Genomic DNA, 9219 nt, shown 5'->3' with positions numbered 1-9219 from the left:
GCTTTCCTTTATCCAGGCAAATTTATGGCTTCTAACACATGTAGAGGAACTGCCTTCATGACCATCAAAATGTGGCCTTTGCACAAGTGTAAGACCTCATAGAGATTAACAACCTGACTATTTAACCAGTTATCCTCTGTGTTTCACAGGGTGAAATGCAGTGATGACCTCATCCCTGCAGAGAGAAATTAAGAGTGTGAGAAAGGTGAACAGTACCCCATGAGTACAGGAGATGCATTTACAAGAATGAGGCACATTTAGAAGGATGTAGGTGGCTTCTCATGGATGTCCATGCTCCAAGGAAAACTTTCTCTTCAACATGGCCAAATTGTTTACATAGGAAAGTTACTCTAATGTTAGAAAAATGGGCAAAATGCATTATTTCTATAACTTTTCACCCTCTTCGCAGAATATTTTCACATAGGTTATCATAATGCACTTCACAGTAACATGTGAAATAGGTAGGGGCAGGAACTATCCTATTTTATGGATAAGAAAACTGAGTTTTAGAGAAGTTAAATTACTTTGTAAAACACCTTTGGTTAGTATTTGTCAAAACAGGGAATGATACCTATTTCATTTAATTTTACGATCTCTTCCCTGATCTACAGCCCACCCTTCAGCCCCCTCCCTCCATTAATCATTCAGTTCAACAAGTAGAGTCCGAGAAAGGTGTGAGTAGAACCTGACTTAGAGTAGGCTTATGACAGTGGAGATAAATAATTATAGCACCACATATGTATATGTACACACACACACTTAGATCTTTAACATATATGATTTCCCATCAAGCCTCCTGGGATATGAAACTTCCCCAAAAGACATCCCTGAGCAAGATCCAAAAATAAATGAAAATCCAGTGCAAATTGTTTAGGACACAGAAAGTATACCTTTATGTCACTGGAAAGGTCAACTGGCCAATTACCAGTGTTGCTAATAGTTCATGGAATTTTGGAGAAGTCTATTTAGGTAATCTATAGAGAAAATTATGTACACCGAGTATGCAAGTAAACCAGAAAAAACTCACTCAATTGCAGCAAAAATTATAGTTTTCAGAAACTGTGTTCCTAATCATTCTTTAGGGTTAACTGAAATATTACTTCCCCTGATATGCAGTTTAGCTTGGATACTTCCAAAGAATAATTGTTTTGTAAGGAAATTAGTTTTCTTGCAGGAAAAAAGTACAGAAATATATCCAAAGATTTTTCTTCTATTCCTGTTAAACTTAACTGATTTTTCATATATCTGATTAGGAAAGTATACCTTTTTTAAAGGTATTTTCTTACACAGTTGCCAGATGATTTCCAAACTTCCTTTTTTCTTCCTCTCTGCCCACTGGTTGGGTGAGGTGACAAGGACACCTTGGGTAGGCATTTGTCCAGAATTCCACAACTATTCTCTCTTCCACTCCTCCTATCCTGAAGAATCTAGCATTCAGCACTAGTCATGGGATTTTTGTTTTAAAGCACCACAGGATGAAATGTACTTGACCCAACTGTGGGTGTGAACTTTTGATTAGATGGAGCTGTGACTCCACCCATTCCAGGTGGATCTTGATTAGTTTACTGGTGTCCTTTAAAAGAGGGAACATTTTGGAAAGAAACAGAAATGACAGAGGACTCAGAGCCAACAGAAACTTCAGAGCAGAGCTGACACAGATACTGACACATGGAGAACAGAGACACAGATGTTTGGAGATGCTTGGAGCCCAGCAGACATCGCCATGAGATGTTAAGCAAGCCAGAACCTGGAAAGAGCCAAAGGAAGCCAAGAGATCAAGCCAGTCCCAGAGAAGCAAAGTGAGGAGCCCTCACAGGAACAGAGGCTGAAAGCAATGGAGCCCAGGAGCAGGGGACCAGCAGATGCCAGCCATGTGACTACCCACCTGACAGAGGCGGTCCTGACCCATTGACCTTCATTGAGTTAAAGTATCTATTTCTGGGTGCCTTAGTATAGACATTTTTATAGGCTTAGAACTGTAAACTTGTTACTTATTAAATTCCCTTTTTAAAAGCCATTCCTGTTCCTGTGTATTTCCCTTGGCAGCTTGCAAACTAGCACGAATAGTTTCCAATAAAACTCTTCAAACAATTTAGTCAGGAGCACATGTCAAAGTTTTATTACAATTCTGCTACAAGGGGTGAAGTACTCTTCATGCCCAGTGCCGTCTGCAGCTGGGGCTAATCCTGAAGCCAGGGCAGCTGGCCCATGGAGAGCAAGTCCAGCCTGGGGAGAGTTTTGATGTCTGTTGAATCTAATAATAAAAATTGGGCTTATCTTTTGTGTGTCATAAAAACATCAGTTATCAAGCATTTCTTTTTTACTGCATTGTACAAAAGTATAGTGACAATAGTTTGGAAGTAGTAATCATAGTTAAAACAAAAAAAGCATTCCTTCTCCATAGTGTTTGAGAAGTAGCACTCAAGGAGTCCCTTCAAAAGTGCACCCGTATGGGGGCATTTCCTGTAAGAAGAGAGACTGGTGAGGGAATCAACTTTTGATTATGGGTTAAAAAAAAAAAAGTTAAAGTTCACTAGGTAACTAGTTGGTTCCTCAGAGCAATTCTCAATTCTACTAATATTTTAAGGAATGTTATTTTTTTCTTGAAAGAGATTTTTGATAAAAATTATCCTGACCCAGGTGAGCTTTGGTTCAACCTTCTTTTAGTGGAGTCAGAGAGCAGGAGGCAGTTCAATGCTTGGCATGTGGGTTAGGTGGTCTAGGCAGGGGACCTCAGGTAACTCTGGCTGTCTGGTTTTGAGTGAAACCTTACAGGGCTCAGCACTGCTGACTTGAGGTGTCCGGCCCCCAAGCCCTTTGGCTGAAGCTGCACAGTCTGGGGGCTCCTAGGGAGAATGTGCCAGGAAGGGGCAGCTGGTCCCCGGAGGCCCAGGCCAACTTGTCTTATGGGCTCCTGAATATTCTACATTCTCTGCTTCCCCCCAAGATAATTCCTTCATGGAGAATGTATTTTGACACTTCATAAGTGAGTTTGAAAATTCTTTGCTCTTATGATGAAAGGTGTTCAGAATTTATCATCTTTCTAAAAGTAATAAAACATGTGGAGGGACACAGTGTCCTCAGTTGAGACAATAGTCCAACCATGTTATGTGTGAGCTGTGCCTTTGTAGATGGAGAAATAAAATATTGCTTTAAAATACTGCTTGGGATTAGAAAGAATTCTGACCTAGAAAAGTAACCCCCTCTTTTTAGATTCTCTCAGATTTTTTCTCTCAACATCTAATAATATTTATGAATCTTTTTTATCACTTTGAATTATAATTCCCCCACACAATTGGGTAGTCTATGAAAATTCATGAATCTGTAGGATAATTTAGAGTTACGGAAAATCGCTTCTATTTTAAATGGCTTACTGCCCATGCTCTCCTTTTAGAAAAAGAAAGGGAATATTATAAATTTCTTCCCTTAGCGTGGAAGAGTCCACATTGCAATGCTTTGGAGTTTTGTTTCTGCCGCCATGCCTTGCTGTCCAGCTCTCGTACTCTCTCACTAGTCTGCAGTTGCACCGTGTGAGCCCATCCAGCCCCCCAGGAGCACCAGAATGCCAGGAGGAAGGTCCCGACGCGACCTGGCCTCGCAGGTGGAGGGAAGGTCTGGGTCAGCCCAGAGATCGAGAGTGCTGTGCATGAAATTTATACATCTAACTTTCTAGGGAGGAGAATAACAGGTAGTTTTTTTATTCGATGTATTAGAATCCTGACAAACTGCCAACGTTATGAATAAATCCAAGGTTTGGGAAAGCAGGAAAAAAAGTAAATCACGGAAAAAAATTATAGTGCTTTAGTTTGCAAGAACTTACCTTTAAATGTTGAAGGTAACAGATTTTATTAAGGACATGTAAATAGCGCCACTGTCCCACGGATTTGCCTGTAAAGCAGCCTCAGAAAGAAAACAAACCGGTGGAGGCCGGCCCTCCCCTTCCAGCTGCTCATGGCACAGGAGCCAAGATGTGGCTGCTGGGAGGCACCATGTGTATTTTGGAAAGTCTGAATTTCAAGACAGTTTCAATGTTACAACCTCGTTTCAATGTTACGATCTCGTTGCCTAATGGAGGGAAAAGTTGGGACTTTAAAAAAGGTGTGCTTCCATAGGCAGATGTGAAAAACCATTTTGGTAAAATGATTTGTAGATCTCTGAATCGGGGGAGCCCAGACGTGTAAGGAGGGGGCGTTGGCGCCGGCCCGGGTGACTGTCCCGGCTGGGCAGAGAGACCCCTCAGGGCCGAGGGAGGAGACCGTCCCCTGCGGTCACGGACGCCGCCTGGCTCCTCCGTGGTGCTCTCTCCTGGGAAATGGGTGGATGGCCATGTCGCCCCTCCAAGCTGACTCCGCGGGGCTATTTCTTTTTTCCGGCGTTTATGTAGAAGCAGACTTCGGCCCGAGGGGAGGCCCACGACAGCTCTTTGAGGCCGGAGTGGCTCTAGGTGACAGCATATCTGATCTCCTGACTGTGCCCGGGACGGCGCGCGCTTTGGGACGGTTCAGTCTCTTTTGAAAGAAGGGAACTCTTTAATAGTATTAATCATCGACCAAGCCGCGGAAACCACATGCACATCATTCTCGGAGTCCCACTGACCCTGAATTCAGACCAGCGCGGCCCCCACTTTCTGGGGTCCAGTCCTCCCGTGGCTGAGGCTCTGAGCTCGGTCCACTGGGCGCCGCCTGCCCGTGTACTCAGCGCATCTGCACACCGGCTTCGGAGGGCCCTGCAGGGGTCAGGGTCCGCCGGGTGGGACGGGAGGGGTGGAAGCTGACCGGGCCACCACCTGGGCCCCAGTGTGAAAGTCAGCTGTGGCCTGGGAGAGTTCGCCCCAGCAGGGGGACCCATGTGGGCAGGCAGGGGGCTTGTGGAGCAGGAAAGCTGAGAAGAGAGTGAGGCAAGCAAGCGGGGGTAGGGGGGTGGGGGCAGGGGACAGGGTCCGAGAGAGGGGAACACATGGGAGATTTTTACCTTGCTTTGGAGTGAGCTGGCCCAGGTAAGAAGCTGGTCCGTTTGTGGGGCTCAGAGCAAGCAAATGTGCATAAAATGTGAAACCTTCTAGAATTAGAAAATGATCAAATAGTTATTTGGTTCAACTTTGGGCTTCTAAAAATTGCCTGACTTTTTCCACTTTTTATGATGTGTCACACATCGTGATGGACCTGCTGTCCCTGACAGCACTGCACTGCTGCACCAGAGGTGTCAGCGCACCAGTGATGTGCTGTGTCCTAACAGTAAGCCTCCTGGCCCTGTGCACCCTGAGAGCTGGGGGTGGCGGCACCCTCAGGTCCCTGCTGGGGAAACCCAGTCCGGAAAGCCCATGGGCCATGCCACAGGGCACAGTGGGGAACAGAATGAGCTGGGGCTGGGGCTCTGGCTGTGTGGTGGCAGCTTGGGCTCCCCCCATGCCTCCCAGGCCATGGCAGACCCCAAACCACCTGACATGGCTGAACGGGGTGGGGGCCCTGTGGCCTCCCTGCTGAGTGCTCATCTAGCTGAGAAACCCCCCCAGAAAGGCCACAATGGGCCCGCTGCTCTTTCTTGGGTTTCTGTCTACAACCCAACTGTTCGGCGGGAGTGAAGACCCCGAAGTCCAGGTGACCATGCACGGATTTATTCTCCGGGATGCCAGCGATGCCGGGTGGCCCTTTGTGGGGGTCTCCCCATGACACTCTTCCTTGACTAAGCAACCAACCTGGGCTTTTATTGCATTTTCATTTGGAAAACTTTAGGTGCTCATGGGCACTCTTAATTAACTAATTAATTCACCATTCACATCACATTTGTAATGTGTCCCCCGGGTGGTAGAGGCTGGACCTGCCCATGCAGCCTTGAGAGGCCAACCCAGCTGGTTATTTAACATGGGCATTGTTAAAAATTAGATTATGTCAGCATGTGCACAAGCTATTTTAAAGATAAAGTACATCTTCAAAGCTCACCCTTCCTAGCTCTCTGCTGTTTTGCCAGCATCCAGCTGCTGAGGTGTGTGTGCTCCTCGCATCCACTGCATGCTGGGAACACAGTGCCAGCTCCTGCCCGCACCATCCCACCTCTGTGCACAGGGACCTCATGGTGGCTTGGAATTGGTCGTTGTGGGAATATTGACACCACTGCAACCAGCAGGCATCACGAAGCAGGGCCCCCATGCCAGATGGTGAGCCTGCCGGTGGCAACGTGGCAGTGCATGACACGGTCCCATGAAGGTTAGCGCAGCCACCCTGACCAACACGAGCCCTCAGCCTGATGCAGCTGGTGGCATGGGCAGTATATGGTGCTCCATGTTAAGAGGCGAAAAAAGAACAAAACTATTAAAATCCACTGTGGTCCTCGGCGATGATAATTTCAAAGTATTATCCTTTAACATAGTTACAATCAAACTTATTTCAGTATTTCTCCAGAGTTCAGTGTTCTCTGGAATTTGAGATGGAAAGGCAGAACTGACGCCATGCTCGTGGAGTTGGAACTGCCCGGTAGAATTTCCTTGGGGGCAGCAATGCCATGTTTCCAGTCATAGCTCTGGGACCTGTTCCTGATGCCCAGTCCTGGGTGCCACCACCCCACTCGCTCACCCTCACGGGCGGGGTGGAGGCCCTCTGTTAGATGAGTAGCCCCTGAGGGGCCCCAGGGGCTCCCATGACCTACCCCCACCCTCCTCGGGCTGCTTCCCCTCAGGAGATAGTGGGGCAGGGGCGCCCAGAAATGCTCACCAAGTCTGCCCCCACCCAGCACACTGCCCTTGCTGAACCTGGGATCTGAGGTCTTTCCAACCAGAAACTTCCCTCCAAAAGGTCTGTATTTAGACCCAGTTTAATCCACCAGCCTGAGCGTACAAACCATATGATTTTGGTTTTGTTCCATATAAATAAAATCCTTTTCCATTTTGAGGCTTCCCTATGCTGGCAGCTGAAACATAAGCACCTTCTATGGGATTGCACCCAGCCCCAAGAGGTTTGGAGCGGCAAGCACCAGGGACAGTGGTCACAGTGCTGGCTGGTGGCTGGGCTGCGGCACTGGCCTGAAGAGGCTTGTTCTCTGTGTCCTCCTTTGTCCCTGGCAGCAGGGCCTCCCTGGGCTGCCAGCAGCCTGGTCGTGTCTGTGCCCAGGAGAAAGAGTCTGCTGCACCCCACCCCAACCCCCACCCCCACCCATGTCCCGGGACCCTCGAAGGGTGTCTTCTACACAGAACCTTCCCTTTTCCATCCCTGCTGCCCACCCAGAGGTGGGTCTGGAAGGAAGGCTCTGCTCCCTTGATTCAGGAGAGGACGCGGCCACTCCTTGACTCCTGGTGAGCCAGAAGAGCATATGGATGCCTCCTTGGCCGGCCCCAATGGCGGCAAGAAGAGAAGAGACTGCGAGGTCACCATCCGCTTCACAGCAAGATGGCGGGAAAGCCGACAGGAGCAGGCGGGAAACCACAGTGTCTCAGTAATCAAGTCTACCCCAAATGGCAACAAAGTCCCGGGTCATATTTAAGGAGCTTCCTAGAGCTTCAATTACAAGTGAGGCTGAGATGGAGCAGGAGAGAACTCCTCACTCACCATCTTTTACCATCCTTGAGCTTGACTCCCAAGGCACGTCTTCCATGAGTCTGAGGCATATGTCCGTGCCAGTGGCTGTGTGTGCAGGAGTGCCAGGGTGTTAGTAATCTGGGAGAGCAAGCTTTGTCCAACCTACTTCCCCAGTCACTGCTCTTCTTTGGGAAACATCATATTCTACTTACAATCAAATCATGATCCCACCCAAAGTGTCACAAAAAGAAAATAAATATCACAAGGCATGACTGCATCTTAACACTCCTGGACTCAGCGAATGTGTGTTGTATTTGGGGACTGCCCTTCCCCTGCATCCTGCAGGCTCTCATCACTCACTCACCTCAGGCCTAGTGGAACATCTCCTTGCTCCTTTCTATCATTGTTTGCTCTCAAGTAAGGCTCGAGGTAGAACCATGCAGGGAGGACTTTTCATGTCTACAAAATTTTTATCTTTGTTATTTTGATGGTTGAAAAATATCTTTTTTAGTTTCCATTTTTATTTCCTTATTGTGAGTAAGGTTGAGTATCATAATTTAAGCACCATTTATAATTCCTTTGGGTGAATGGTCTTTGTGATATGTTTTATGTATTTTGTCTTTTTCTTATTGGATGGTAGGAGCTTTTTATATATCAAGGAGGCTAGCCCTGTGTGGTGTGAGTTGCAAGCACTTTTCTCCATTTTTCATTTTTTATGGTGCTTTTTTTTGAAATATGTTCTTTCATATAATAGATATTATCAACCTTTCTTTTGTGGAGTTTAGATCATTCTTGGAAAAGCTAACCCAGTCTGAATTTTTTTCCCTTGTTTTCTTCATATGCCTTTCATAATTTTTTTTGTGTTTGGATCAATTATTTGATCTCTCTATACTATCTGGTATAAAAGTGTTTGCATGGAGCTCTAGTATGACCTCACACACATGTCCCAATAATTACCCACTTGTTCCCATAGCACTTGTTCAGTGATCCATCTTTCGCCCATTATTTTAGAATACCATTCTTGTTATATACATTCCCAGACATTTGAATCTATTCTTGTTTATGTTGTACTCTGTTGTATTGATTTTCTTCTCTTAGGTACCAGTACTTTATTATCTTAAATAGTCTACCTGTAAAATGCTTTTCTATTTGATAGGGCTAGAGTCTCTTTCCTGCACCCCCCCCCCAGAGATTACCAATTATTCTTGTTTATTTATTTTCAATACTAATTTAAGAGTCACCTTGATTTGAATCACACCAAATCATCCAGACCTACATGTTTTTATTAGGATTTAATTAAATTGATAGATAAATTTATAGAGAATTTATATATTTATGATGCTGAATGCTCCTATTAAAAAATATGTACAAGTAATTTATTGCAAATAATAAAGTTAATGAGAGAAGATTATTTGCATTTTTGAAGTAGTTAGCATGAATCCCAGTCTGTCCTAAAGCATGCATGGTGACTTGCATCCAGATACATCTTCCCTTGCCCAGGAGAGGAAGGGTCACAGCTGCAGCCAGCTCCCTGGGCATTTCACACACCCTTGCCCTATTTTGTCCCTGCACTCAAGGATGTGTGCACTGCATGGAAACATCATCCATCTTGGTGTCACATTAGGGAAGGGGAAGGTTTGGGGTTGCAGCCTGTGTTGTTTATCCAGCTCAGGTTTGCTGTACTTCACTAACCTTTTTTTGAGTGCCACCT

The sequence above is a fragment of the Tamandua tetradactyla genome, chromosome 6, assembly GCF_023851605.1.
Source record: "Tamandua tetradactyla isolate mTamTet1 chromosome 6, mTamTet1.pri, whole genome shotgun sequence".
NCBI lineage: Eukaryota > Metazoa > Chordata > Mammalia > Pilosa > Myrmecophagidae > Tamandua > Tamandua tetradactyla.
This window is presented reverse-complemented; position numbering follows the sequence as displayed.